The sequence below is a fragment of the Oryctolagus cuniculus genome, chromosome 1 (genome assembly GCF_051225735.1).
Source record: "Oryctolagus cuniculus isolate XC-2025 breed Fujian yellow rabbit chromosome 1, ASM5122573v1, whole genome shotgun sequence".
In the NCBI taxonomy this organism is placed as follows: domain Eukaryota; kingdom Metazoa; phylum Chordata; class Mammalia; order Lagomorpha; family Leporidae; genus Oryctolagus; species Oryctolagus cuniculus.
The window spans coordinates 177,619,267-177,633,967 of record NC_142867.1 but is presented as its reverse complement, the minus strand read 5'-3'; the positions used below and the strand labels follow the sequence as shown (position 1 = coordinate 177,633,967).

At 43.9% G+C, this 14,701-nt stretch overlaps 1 protein-coding gene and 1 pseudogene across 9 annotated transcripts in view; one reads left to right on the top strand and one right to left on the bottom strand.

Annotated features, from left to right (window-relative positions):
• The window catches only part of NFIB (nuclear factor I B), a 494,444-nt gene that overhangs the window by 17,894 nt on the left and 461,849 nt on the right, over positions 1–14,701 (top strand). The window lies entirely within an intron of this gene.
• Positions 4,075–9,615, bottom strand: LOC149128772 (ragulator complex protein LAMTOR5 pseudogene; annotated as a pseudogene).

Genomic DNA, 14,701 nt, shown 5'->3' with positions numbered 1-14,701 from the left:
TCAGGAAGCACCACGCCTTATTTTGAGATAACAGAAAAACACAATTTGTTTCCCACATGGAGTAATAAGTTATCGGTCAGTGCCTTTGTTTTGGTGATCAAGGCAAGGAGATAACGGAATTAAAGTCCTAAATCTGAAATACTACCAAATGAAGGGGCAAATCCCATAAAGCCCACACACTAGGCAAACCTAAAAATCATGGTAATAGATCCCAAATGTTGTGCTGATTAAAAATAATAATAATAAAAGATTCAACCCCCCTCCCCCACCTCCTGGTGGTTAGCTATTTTCCTTGCAATTTCCCAGGCCCAGTCATTTGGCATAAATGGAATTGGTTACAGGCCGGGTGCTGGAGCCTGTGTCTGACTGTGGTTGCAGGCAATTGTCTGTGAATCCTGTCTCTCAGCAGCTCGGCTGCTGTGGGGCTAAATTCAGCACTGGCTTCCTGAGGGCTCTGAGCAGGTGCTCGCCAATGGCTTTGGCTTCTCCCCCTGACAGCCAAGAGAGCCCTGGAGGGAAGCCAGCTGAGCAGCCATGAGCGGTCCCGGCCATTGGATGTCCAGGCCAGTCTAGCTGCTCACAGAGCCCTGACTGGGATTCAGGCATCCGCCTGAGTTGGAATGAGTTCTGGGTAGCACAGCGTAGGACCTTGTTACTTCAAAGGTGTTGCAGGGTCCACAGCTTCGGCATCAGCAGCAAGCTTGCTGGCAATGTAGTGTGTCAGGCCCACTGAGGCAGAGTCTGCATTTCTAGCCTCAGGATATAATCACACCAAGAACTTGCCACACCTCACCTTGCTCAGCCCGACACTCAGGTGCAGGGGAGGTGGTGCAGATGGGGTGAGGCTCCAGATGACCCTCCTACAAGAGGTCCCTGGCACCACCCTAAGAAACTGCTGGCCAGAGGAACAGGCATAGATTCAAGTCTACCGTGTCTGCTGAGTCGGGCAAAGTAGGTCCCTGGCTCTGTGCTTCACGTTCCTCATTTTAAGATGGGGAAAATAGCTTCTGTTTCAGAGGTTTGTTGGGAGATCTGGGTGAGCTCAGGACCGCAAGGTGTTAGCACAGTGTCTTACAAGTTTTAGGTCCTGGCCAAGGTGCTTTCCCTTCTCCTCTTCTCCACGCTGCATTGCACCTGCTCCATCTGGCTCCTTTATGTTTCCTTGCCCACAGGCCTCTCCACCTGCTCCCCAAGGTTCCCACCTTAGCAGCTGCCCAGTGTCCCCTACGCTTGCACCTGGCCAGGTCTCCAGACTCCATGCTTTCTCTCAACCTTCCAGAGACGTCTCTGTCCTTGAGCATATTCCTTCTCTCTGTCCTCTGTGAAAGTGAAGATGACTCAGAACCCACAGATCAGGTTACAGACAGCGGCTGAAATTTGCCATTTCTGTAGGGACTTCGAGGACGTAATGTCTTCACCCAGTTCTCAACCCTGACTCCACTTTAGAGTCATCTGCAGATCATTTTGAAAAGGGCTCAAGTCCCCCAAATCTATCAAGGTACTGATTCATTTGGCTGTAGTGAGACAGTTCGTTGACGGATATTTTAGAGTTTTCCATGTGGTTAAAGTGAGTAGCCCAAATCCAGAACAAAGCCCTTAGCAGAAAGAAGGAAGGAGACCAACGAGAAGTGTATTTAGCTGAGAAACCTCAGACTTGGCCCCCTCAGCCGTCTCTTAAATGACCATTGAATGCTGAGCTGCATCTCATTCATTTCTTCAGGCACTTTTGAAGTTTTTCATCAGAAATGCATCCTGGCATCAGCTTTCCTGGAAAGGTTCCCCTTCTTTGTTAAATCATTAGCAGCTCTGAGGGAAAAACCATTCCCTCTCTCTCTTTCAAAAAAAGAAAAGAAAAAGCGTCTGTGAATATTCGGGATGTCTGTTCAGGACTTAAGTAATTCCACAATGTCTTCTTCCTGCCTTCAGTAAACTACTTTTTGGAAAAGTGCCAAGCAGGTGTGTGAGTCCAGGAAAGTGCTGGGTCTCTGAGTGTGCTCCAAGGATAAAATGCATCCTAAGAGATGCCAGTCCAGCATCATGGTGGAGACAAAGCAGGACTGGATAACAGAGGAACACGTTTCAGATTCCTGCATTCCCAGTTGAGGACTCTGAAGACAACCACACACACACACACACACACAGCCAGCAGTGTTCAGTGTCATTGCCCTCCTCATCCATTTAAAAGCTACGTTGCTACCAATTTTATAGGCCAAATTCTCTAGCTGTTGTACAAGAAAATTTACAAGTAATAAAAGTTGTTAAGGACCTAATAACTGAGGTTAAGTACGAAAACTACAGTTAAAAATTTTAAAAAATTGTATACAAGGCATTTATTAAAAATTGCTATACAACAATCACAAGTATAATTAATTTGTACCCTCCAAAAAGATTTATCTGACATAACAAAAATCTGTAACACACAAGTAACCTGGAACTGCCATACAACATGATCCTTACTAATAACCTGATTGATAGGTCTGTCCATACAGTGTCAAAAAGCAACCAACTCATGAATACTGTAATCAATACACAGTTATTTTTAAGTGTTGAAACTTAACTGAAAAGTGATCGCTATTAAATATAAGAATGGGAATAAGAGAGGAAAGAAATGTGCAATTTGGGACATGCTCAAGCTGACTTGCCCCAAATAGTAGAGTTAGAAACATACCAGGGGATTCCAATTCAATCCCATCAAGGTGGCATGTACCAATGCCATCTCACTAATCCAAGTGATCAATTTCTGTTCACAATTGATCATAATGATAGGACTAAGAGCCAAAGGGATCACATAAACAAGACTAGTGTCTGCTAATACTGATAGAATCAGAAAGGGAGAGAACAATCCAACATGGGAAGTGGGATACACAGCAGATTCATAGAATGGTGGATGTCCTAAACAGCACTCTGGCCTCAGAATCAGCCCTTAAGGCATGCGGATCCAACTGAAAAGCCCATGAGAGTATTTCAGGCATGGAAAGCCAAGACACTGTGACAAAAAAAACCAAAAACAAACAAACAAACAAACAAACAAAACACCTAAATGAAAGATCTCCGCAAGTGAGATCCCAGTGGAAAGAACAGGCCGTCAAAGAAAGAGGTGCCTTTCTCTGAAGGGGGGAGAGAATTTCCACTTTGACTATGGCCTTGTCTAAATAAGATCAGAGTCGGTGAACTCAAAAGCCTTCCATAGCCTTGGCAACTCATGACAAGGGCCTACGTTGATTACTGATGCCATAAACAAGAGTGTCAATTTGTGAAGTCAACAACAGGAGTCACTGTGCACTTACTCTTCATGTAAGATCTTTGTCCTTAGTGTGCTGTACATTGAGATTTAATGCTATAACTAGTACTCAAACAGTATTTTTCACTTTGTGTTTCTATGTGGGTGCAAACTGTTGAAATCTTTACTTAATATATGCTAAACTGATCTTCTGTATATAAAGAGAATTGAAAATGAATCTTGAAGTGAATGGAAGGGGAGAGGGAGTGGGAAAGGGGAGGTTGCAGGTGGGAGAGACGTTATGGAGGGGGAAGCCATTGTAATCCATAAGCTGTACTTAGGAAATTTATATTCATTAAATAAAAGTTAAAAAAAAAAAGCAACCAACTCAGAGGCTGGCACTGTGACGCGGTGGGTTAGCCCCGCCCTGCAGTGCCGGCATCCCATATGGGTGCTGGTTCAAGTCCTGGCTGCTCCAATTCCCATCTAGCTTCCTGCTAATGCACATGGGAAAGCAGTAGAAGATGGCCCAAGTCCTTGGGCCCCTACACCCTCGTGCATGGCCTAGAAGAAGCTCCTGGCTCCTGGTTTCAGCATGGCCCAGCCCAGCCATTGTGGCCATTTGGGGAGTGAACCAGCAGATGGAAGATCTTACTTTCTGTCTCTCCATCTCTCTCTCTCTAACTATGTCTTTCAAATAAATAAATATATGTTTTAAAGCAACCACTCTAAAATAGAACAGTGCCCATTGTACATTACATGGATGCCTTAACTACTAGAACTTAAGTGGTTCTATAAGGTAACATGTTGGGTCAGGTCCCTGTGACAGGCTTCTGGAGGACTGCTGAGAGATGTCAAGAGGCCATCTGGTGCACTGCCACTGTGATGCCGTCGTGTTTCTGGATCATGATGTTCCCATCATGTGATTCCAGACACACACGGGCCTGTCAGTGAGGTCAGAGTTACCTTAGGGGCTTGCTGTGCCAGACCAGATACCACTGCAGCAGCCTCATGACGGCATCCCAGTCCTTGTGAGGCTGTGCACAGGACTCCAGCAACGGATGCTTTCTTCACTCTGCCCTCCAGGTGCTGCTCCAAGGTCGCCCCGTCCTGCCTGCCTGCGGTGCACTGCAGCCCAGGACCTATACTTACTCCTGTATGTAGGAGTGCACTTAGTCCTCTTTGAAAACCCAAAAGTGGGTGTTATTATCTATTTACACTTCAACCAAAGCACAGCAAGGTCAAGTAACTTACTCAGGGTCACACAGAGAGTTAATAAAGAAGCCGGATTTGAGATCAAATAATCCGTCTGCATAGCTTGTAGTTTTCAGCAGGAGACTATATTTAGAACCAAAATTTAGGAGATTTGGCCAGAAACACAATCAAAGAAAAAACTGCTTTTCATTCTTTTCAACTTTTTATTTAGAAAGAAAGAAAGAAAGATAAGGCTGTACACAGGAAGTAGGGGTAAAACACAAAACAAACCGTGCAGGGTGGGAATGAGACTCTTCTTAAAAATTATTTATCTGAAAGTCAGGGTTGCGGGGGTGGGGGGAGGGAGAGATCTTCCACTCATTGGGCAGGGGCACAAGTACCTGGGCCATCCGCTGCTGTTTCCCCCAGGCCATTGGAGGGAGCGGAAGTGGAGTAACAGGACAAGCTGTAAGAAGTGTCCCCTAACTTTGGAGATCATTGAATCCTTTCCCCAGGGCATTCCTTGGGGCTGGAACTCCTCAGAGGATACCAGAGGAAATATTGGGTAAGAAAATATATTCCAGTAATAGTAACAATGGTAGCATACCTGTGATGTATTTAGAAACAAACTACGAACTGATATGCAGAGTCTGTATGACAAGTAGGACACATTTTACTGAGAATCTCCAGAAAGACATGAATGTAGAGAATATTCTTGTTTTTTTTTTTTTTTTTTTTTTTTTTTTTGACAGGCAGAGTGGACAGTGAGAGAGAGAGAAAGAAAGGTCTTCCTTTTTCCGTTGGTTCACCCTCCAATGGCCGCTGCGGCCAGCGCACTGCAGCCGGCGCACTGCGCTGATTCGTAGCCAGGAGCCAGGTGCTTCTCCTGGTCTCCCATGCAGGTACAGGGCCCTATTCCTAGATAAAAGTTTAATTGTAGAAAAATACCAGTTCTCTGAAATTAATTTACAAATTAAATATATTGAGCCCAAGAGGCCTTTTTTTCCCTAACAAAATGGTTCTAAAGTTTATATGGTAAAAGAAATAGCCAAGAGGATCCAAGAAAAAAAAAAATGGATAAATACACTGACTTATCAAAATGTTATAGATTTATAGTAACTAAAGCAATGTGGCTCTAGTGTAAAATATCAGGTAGATCAACCAGTCAAATATATCTCAGAAGCAGAACCAAAGTACTGATAAGCATTCTGAGTACACTTAAACAGCGTGGTCAGGGGTATGAGCTCCAGCAGCCTTAGGATATAGGTTCTAATTATACTTCTGCCTCTTATTGGCTGTATCATCTTGGGCAAGTCTCTTAACCTCTCTGAGTATTAGTATAAAAGTAGAAATAATCCTGGTACTTAATTCATGGAACTAACATAAATTGGTAAAATGTTTATTAAAGGCCGGCGCCGCGGCTCACTAGGCTAATCCTCCGCCTAGCGGCGCCGGCACACCGGGTTCTAGTCCCGGTTGGGGCGCCGGATTCTGTCCCGGTTGCCCCTCTTCCAGGCCAGCTCCCTGCTGTGGCCAGGGAGTGCAGTGGAGGATGGCCCAGGTGCTTGGGCCCTGCACCCCATGGGAGACCAGGAAAAGCACCTGGATCCTGGCTCCTGCCATCGGATCAGCGCGGTGCGCCGGCCGCAGCGCGCAGGCCGAGGCAGCCATTGGAGGGTGAACCAACGGCAAAGGAAGACCTTTCTCTCTGTCTCTCTCTCTCACTGTCCACTCTGCCTGTCAAAAAATAAAAAAAAATAAAAAAAAATGTTTATTAAAAACACTGGAGGGGCAGGTGTTTGGCATAGTAGTTAACCTGCCTCTTGGGACACTTGCATCCCATATATTCAGTGCCTGGATTCAAGCCCTGGCTGTGCTCCCAATCCCAGCTTCCTAGGAGATAGCAAGTGATGGCTCAAGTACTTGGGTCCCTCCCTCCCATGTGGGAGGCCCAGATGGAGTTCCTGGCTTCTGGCTTCAGTCTGGCCTAGCCAAATCCATTGTAGGCATTAGGGGACTGATCCAGCAAATGGGAGATCTGTTTGTCTGCTTCTCAACTAAATAAAAATAAATTTTAAAAAACAAGCATTCTGAAATTGGTACATAATAATCACTCAGTAAATATTCACCATTATTATGGGCAAAAATCAACAAATCAGACTACATTAGCATAAATATAAATATGTAAACAAATTAAAAGAAAATGGGAAATTGTATAATAAAGATTATAAAGATTTCTGTACAAAGCAATCAATTTAAAAATTCTCAAAAGATGGAAAATGTTTAATAGAGCAATAAGTATACACAAGAAAACCAGAAAGTATTACATATATTCAGAGAAATTCAAATGTAATGAGTGACTTTTTTTCTTTTAAAAAATCATGAATCTGAGAGACGGAGAAAAAGGTGCTTTGAAACACTGCTGGTGGATAGTATAAGTTTGTACATACAACACAAACTCTGGAGATCAAATTGACAATATTTAGTTTAAAAATCCCCAAATTGGCATATCTTCTGAATTCACAATTCATAAATGGAATCATCATGAGTGTGGGGCACAGATTTATTTACAAGGAGCTGAAGCAGCATCGTCAGAGCCAGAATCCTCTAAAATACTAATACTGTGGAGGACATCTTCATGATGGACTACCAATAAGTGCAAGGACAGGATCAGCTTCAGTCCTGCTATGCTCACAAGAAGTAACAGTGCCTGGAAGCAGAGGCTGGGCAGGTGTCCACCAAATGTGTGACAGAAGTGCAACAAGTGTTAAATAGCCATTATTACTCAACAATGGGCTAAGTACAACTGGTTTCTAAACATGTGATTTTTGGTTTTTTCATGCTTTTCTAGATTCCAATTTTATACGTTGAGCAAACAATGAAGATATGTCTCTTTTAACTGAAAAAGGTACTTCAAATGAAGGCAAAGTAGAGATCAGTTAAATTACTCTAGAGAGTAAAGTCGACAGTTTCCTCTGCAGTTGTGTTACAGGTTACAGTGTAAAAATCTGCAGATACTATGCATGTGATTCTGATAGCAATACCCAATTTCTTCTCCAAGATTCTGGTTTAAAATGAATGAAACTTTATCACAGGGACACACACACTTTACTCAAGACTCTCTAAGAAAATTGTGTCTATGAAGTGGAGGGGGCATTTCTGGTCTCCTTTTTGACCATCCTCTCTGTTTTATTTCTCTCTCTCTCTCTTTTTTTTTTTTTTTTTGTCCTAGCCCATGTCTCTCTGCACTAAGATACTACTTTCTTCCATCAAGGATTTTTTTGCTAATGGCAGATAATTCAGCCTTTAACCCCAGCTGATCACATCACCGATTTGAATGAGTCCTCAAGAACTCCACTCTGAGAAGAAACTGCTTCCACAATAAAAGCTCTGCACACTGCCCGCACCTGCTAGTTTTTAAGCAGGCAGAGCCAGTTTCTTCGTGGGCCCATCCCTCGGCTCGCTCTGTCCTGACTTTGTCTCGCTTTGTGTTTTCTCCCAGCGCTTGGGAGGAGAGAGGGCTGTTTCATCTTCCCCTACCTTTTGACAATCAGAATAACTTCCAGATTCAACTCAAGTCAGGAAGCTGGGAAGGGAAGGCAGCAGAGTGCTGCTGATGCAGGTGCTCCTTACCCAGGGCAGGCTATGTGGGAGATTTGCCAAGCAGAGTTCTCCTGGCCTATCATAGTTGTATCAGTGACATTATGAAGTAACAGAAAAGTTAACAGGACATCTTAGATTTTACTATTAAACTTTTAATGAGATGGAGCTGAATTTGTCAGAAGCAAGAAATAGCATGATGATATGTTCTTCATTGATAGAACTTTAGGAACTAATTTTTGCCATATTATCTTGGGTGGGGAAAGTGAGTAGAGGGAGATTGTCATTCTCCTCCTGCAGAACATGTGTGGTTGGCTGAAGACAAAGATGCCTAGCTTCCACATTCATTGGCACACAACTAACTGGCATTCTAAATTATCCACAAATGGTCTGATTGATTCCTGTAAGGGATTAAGCTCTCCAGGGCAGGGGTCTTGTTCTTTTGTCCCGATTATATCTAGCACCAAGATCAGAGCCTGGCACAGAGTTAACCCTCAAGAAATGCTGACTAAGTGAAAAGTTCATTTCAAATGTCTGGTATTGACAATAACCAGTCTCTTTCCTGAGGTCACCAGGTTTCTGTTTTTATACCTTCTCACTGCTCTAAATAACTGATGTGCTTATTATTGGCCCAGAAGAAATAATTACTTTATTCAGTGTATTCCATTTTCTAAGGCAAAATACCAAACTAATAAGTTTTAGTTTGTAAAGAGGTTTGAATTATCATTTAATCAAATATTTTAATTAGATGGCATATTAAACAGGAATTCTTTGAAAGCAAGTGATACAAACCAGCTTGAACTAGTTTGGCTTTTTACACAGGCAAAATGTGCCTTTACTGATTCACGGAATACAGTAAAAAAAAAATGGAAGAATACAACATGTAGGACTGAGAGTCTTATAAGCCAAACATGCTGGAACTAGAGGCCAAAACTTCACTTGTCACTTGGTATCATGTCTTATCTACTAAGTGTTGACTTCATTCTCACTCACTACAGGTAGACTTTCTCCACAGGATGGGACACAGGACCCATGGCTCCTGGATTTCACGTTATAACAATGCTTACCACTGAAGAGAAACTGTCAAAGTTGGTTCTGGATTTTATTGAAATTTTTGGGAAGGACTGTGATTAGACTGACTTGATTAGATCTTCATCCCTCCACCACCACCAATTTCCAACAGGGAGAGGTGCTATATGAAAGGAGACTTGTGACCCAGGAGTGGGTAGTTTGGGGGATGGACTCTGAGCAGATCACCCCATCAGCATCCTCTACACTCGACTGTTGTCTCCAGCTTGGAAGCTTTTCTACAGAAACATTGCCCATGCAAGCCAAACTGTTTGAATTCATGTTCTTAACCTGTGTCTCAATGGAGAGGAAACATTGCCACCCGTCCATTTCTTACACGGGCAGCCTATGTGATGGGAGCCAACACAGCCTAGGAATAGCTGGTGCATCACAGATCCCTTCCTTGGAGTGTCTGTTGAGATGGCGTACCCTTGTCTGTTGTACTGATGCCTTTTTTCCTCTTTGACATCCAAGCAAGGGATGAGTCTCGGCACTCCAACCTCTTTCTTCTCTGTGAAACCCAATAAACCCATTTCTCCTATCAACAACCCCCACCCAAACCAACCTTTGCAGAAAGCTCGTCTCTTCTCCTCTTTCAGCAAATCACTCCCTCACTCTCTCCCCAGTGCAAAAAATATACTCGGCTAAAATATGAAACCCTTTTCTTTGTAGGGATAGAATAAGGAGGGAAAATGAAGAAACGTTAAGGGTGCGGCTACTAGGAATCAATATATTCTGCATATTTAAGTTTTTGCTAGACATGTGCTTTCAGCATCTATCCATGTTTTTTTACCTTCACAGTTTCTCCAAAAGCAGTCCTTCCTAATTATTTATCTTGTGTTTTATTATCCTTGTGAAACCTCCATTTTTTTTTTACTATCTCTTGAATTCTTATCATATTTATGTCTTCTCCAGAAAGTTAGGACACATGACCATGGATCCCTATGCAGCAGCCTGTTCCTTGCTCCTGGAGAGACAAGGGGCTCTTTTGAAGGTCTGAGCTCTGGCAAACTTTTCCAGCCTTCTGAACACTTCTCATCCCTGGTGCATGGCAGGTGCCTACATGAGCAGCAGGGCCTTGCATTTTGCTAGATGAATTTCCCTCTACAAACAACTCCCCTGTGGGCAGTCTCCTCTCCCTCAGTGAGCAGAAACAAGTGTCAGAATTAAAAATGCAAGACTATGTCCATGGAAATGTAAAGTGGGAAGTTGGGTATATTCAGATTTATAAGATATGAGACTCACACCATTTAAGGCCCTCTGCTAAAAAATAATAAAATTTGAATTATAGAATAAAATATTACAAGTACAGAGTTAGTATGCACGCGAATAGTTACTTTGAATATGAAAACATACCAAATTTCATTCTTTTTGCTGATATGTGCTACTAAACCTCACAAAATCCAGAATGATAACAGACTGTTTAAGTTTTGCCTGGCATGTCTCTATAATACTTTTTTTCTTCATATTTGGCTCCACATTTTTATTGTCTCTCTGTATGACAGCAATTTTGTAATATTTCTTTTTTAAAAAATACACATCACTCCCTTTTTTACTTCTTAAAATTGATCATTGTTTTAATTATTTGAGAGAAAGAGAAGAGGGCAGGGGAGGTCTTTCATTTACTGGATTAATCCCAAAATACCCACAGAGGCCTGGCCTGGGCCAAGCCAAAGCCAGTAGCAGGAAACTCAATACAGGCCTCCTGCATAGGTGGCAGGGACCCAACTCTCTGAGCCATCATCTGCTACTTCCCAGGGTGTACATTAGTAGGAAACTGGAATTGGGAGCAGAGCCAAGAGTCAAGATTCAAATACAGGCACTCCAATATGTGGTATTGGATATTGGTGTCTTAGCTACTGTCCCATACCTCTGCCCTTGTAATTCCAATTCTATAGAGATAATGGAAAGAAAATTTAGGCTTCTTGTACACTGCTTCAAAGAAAAATGTAATATTTACCTTATAGAGGAGTTTCAGTGTCACAGCTTGTTCTTCCTGAGGCTACATATATAATTGCCTCTGCAGTTTCTTGCTCAGGTGGTACTACATGGGGGCAACCAAGCCTCTGGAGCATTCCAGCCCTTTGATTCCCCAGGCAGGGACTCCATGGAGGCTGCACAAGTTGGTGCAGCTTCGTTACATCCTTTCTGCTCACTGATCCTTCCCCACCCCCAGTCCCACACTTCTCCCTGTGAAGTCCTAGAGGCAGTGTGAGGGAGTCTCACTGGAAGAGCAGAAGTGCAAATCCCGTTGTCTTTCTTGGGGACAAATGCAGAGCACCCATGCAGGGACAGCCCCAGCAGGGGCAGGTGATCCCTGGGTTCAGGAGGGAGAGGAGGTGGGCTGTGTTGCAGTCCCCCTGCCCCAGCCACAGCCCCCAGGGCCCGGGACTCCAAGGGTGGCACCTGGATGACAGCAATGCTTCTTGCACCACCTCAAGGCTCTGGTTGCTGCTTCCTGTCTGCATCCTTGGGAAAGGCCCCAGCAAAATGAGGCGCTGCAGCTCAAGCTTCATTAAACTCCCCTCTAGGGGAACAATATGGATCCCTTGTCTGCACATCTGCCAGTGTTTATGAAGAAGCAGAGAACCTGATGGAAGCGGGAAGTGAGTTAACATTTATTCATCACCTGCCGTGTAAAAAATGCACAGGTGACATACAAACACATTTATCTGTGTAACTGACTTCAGGGAAGAGGGGGATTTGATGGAGTTGGAGCGGGACACGTTTTTTGCACCGCATTCCTTCCAGCTCATTTTGTAAGGTTTCCTGTCCCCGGAGGATGTTTTGGGCAGATCCTTTATCGTCTCAGCTCACTTTCAGCATCAATAAGCGTTCTTATTTTCAGGAGTCTTTCTTAAATCCCCGTCTGCACTATTGAAGCCTGCAAGCCTCCAGAAGTCAAGATTTTTTTGAAGTTTGTTAGCCAAGTCATTGGGTGGCAAAACCTGACATGAACGGATGTGTGAAGCTCTTTGTAGTCATTCACATACCTCGTGTGGATACCAATACATTACGTTGCAGAAATACATATTTGATTATGGGGTGCTGCCCGAATCACTGATAACAGGATATGTATCATACTCTTTCTAAAAATCAGGATTATCCTAAATTCTGACATCTCTTTTTTTAAACAATGTACCGGGGACCTCTGCTTGAATTGTTAATCAGTTGTGGTTTTTTTGTTTGTTTTTTTTGTGGTTTTTTTAGTGATTTTTTTTTTTTTTTTTTTGACAGGCAGAGTAGACAGAGAGAGAGACAGAGAGAAAGGCCTTCCTTTACCGTTGGTTCACCTTCCAATGGCCGCCGCGGCCTGGAAGAGGGGCAACCGGGACAGAATCCGGTGCCCTGCCACGGTTCACTAGGATAATCCTCCGCCTTGCGGCGCCGGCACACCGGGTTCTAGTCCCTGTTGGGGCGCCGGATTCTGTCCCGGTTACCCCTCTTCCAGTCCAGCTCTCTGCTGTGGCCAGGGAGTGCAGTGGAGGATGGCCCAAGTGCTTGGGCCCTGCACCCCACGGGAGACCAGGAGAAGCACCTGGCTCCTGCCTTTGGATCAGCGCGGTGCGCTGGCCGCGGTGGCCATTGGAGGGTGAACCAACGGCAAAGGAAGACCTTTCTCTCTCTCTCTCACTGTCCACTCTGCCTGTCAAAAACAAACAAACAAACAAACAAACAAAACCTTGATCTCTCATCCAGTTTGAAGCCCCTCTCTCTGGCCATCATGGGTCTGGTGCACGTGCTTTGAGAAGCAGCGCTGGGGACTGGAGGAAGCAGCCTGCCTCTCATTCTTCCCATCTTGAGTTCCTTCTCACCTTCCCCTACTCACCCAGCAGCCTCTGGCATGTCCAGGATAGGGAAGAGAAGGCAGAGGAGGCACAGGGCTGCTGTAATCCGGGCAGGTCGTCCTCTTTGTCTCTTGTCTTGTGGTTCTTCTGTGACGTCCTTCCTGCTGATACTCTTGTTGCACCCCTTGCAGGGACATGAACCAGTGAAAGTGGACATCTTAACCACAAGGCCAAATGCCAGCCCCATAATCTCATTTTTAATGCTCACAGTTAGCCGAGGAGTTAGGTATGTAGTCAGTTTTGCAGATAAAAAAGCCAGGATAACATAGGTAATAGGGATTAAAACTCGCCTTCATTCATGCTAATGAATAAGGTAATTTCAAAAGAAAAAAACTAAAATGCTAAGGTTAAGGGGGCAAAGAACACAGGAGGCCATTAAGAAAATGTCTGTGTACCAAGGAAGCCAGAAAGATGAGTTTGGGGGAATTTGTGCCTCTTCATTTTGACAAGCAGGAGAAATATTTGTCTCTGGAGAGTATGATCACAGGAGCAGAAAGAAAGTACTAATTCTAAAGGACTACATTTAGACAAAAGGGAAAAATGATATGATGAGCAGAAACTGCACGACGTGTCTTCTGGAACTTTCTGTTCCCACTCACCACTCGTCAAAACTCAGAAAAAATCTGTAATCTTTAAAAGTCAGTAGTGGGTTTGAGATCCCCTGGGATGAGTTTAGAAGCCTCCATTGTACTCAGAGAGGGTCTAAATTTGGAAATAAACTCAATCCCACAGATTCATTATACAATTGGCACGCCAAGGAGAGGAACTGAAAAACTTTCCTTGTCTGAATTTCTCGCTTCTTTTGAGAAGGAGACTTAACGGGAGAGGCTGACATTTCAGAGACATAGCTCAGCTGAGTTTAGAAACTCGGGAGTAGGCGGATTGGAGAAGCACCTGTAAACACCATGCAGATTAGCTGTGGGAAATGCGTGAGAGTCCCAAGATGGCATGAGGAGAAACAAAGAAGAATGTTCTCCTCCCACCAAGACAAGAAAAAATGCAGAGCTCCAGGGCGGCAAGGAATGCTTCATTCACTCATCCATTCATTCAAGAAAGACTTATTGAGTTGGGGTGTGTGTTTGATTTTGCCAGGATGGGGTACCAGGAGTGGAAAAAAAATGAAATGTGAAATAAATCATAAATGACAGTATAGTTACACACTGAGGTAAATGCTCTAATTGCCAGTATGATGTTTTATAAGAAATTGTGACAAAGAGAACTGATCCACATAGTAGGGGTGAGGTCTCTCTGAGCAACTCACACTGAACGTGACCTCTTTGTGATGAGTGATAACTTTGGCTACTGTTAATTCATCCAGCTATCTTCTAATTGTTTCATGTAGATTGGCACTAGTCTCACAACATCATTGTCAGATGAATGCCTGTTCTTGCCCTCACTGGAATGTTCTCCTCTTCAGTTCACTCCTTTAATGCCTTGGAGAAGTGTAGTGGACTGGAACATAGGCTATGAAGCCAGGCTTCCTCACTGCCCTGCTAACTGTGTGACCTTATACAGGTTCAATAACCTCTGTCTGCCTCAGTTTCAGGACCATGTTAGTACCTGCATGTGCTGAAGTTTAGTTTTTGAAGATTTATTTATTTTATCTCAAAGACAGAGTGACTGAGAGGAAATCTTTCTACCCACAGATTCACTCCCCAAATGCCTGCAACAGCCAGGGTTGGGCCAGGACAAAGCCAGGAGCCAGAAGCTCCATCTAAGGACTTGAGCCATCATTTGCTGCCTTCTCAGGCACATTGGCAAGAAGCTGGAT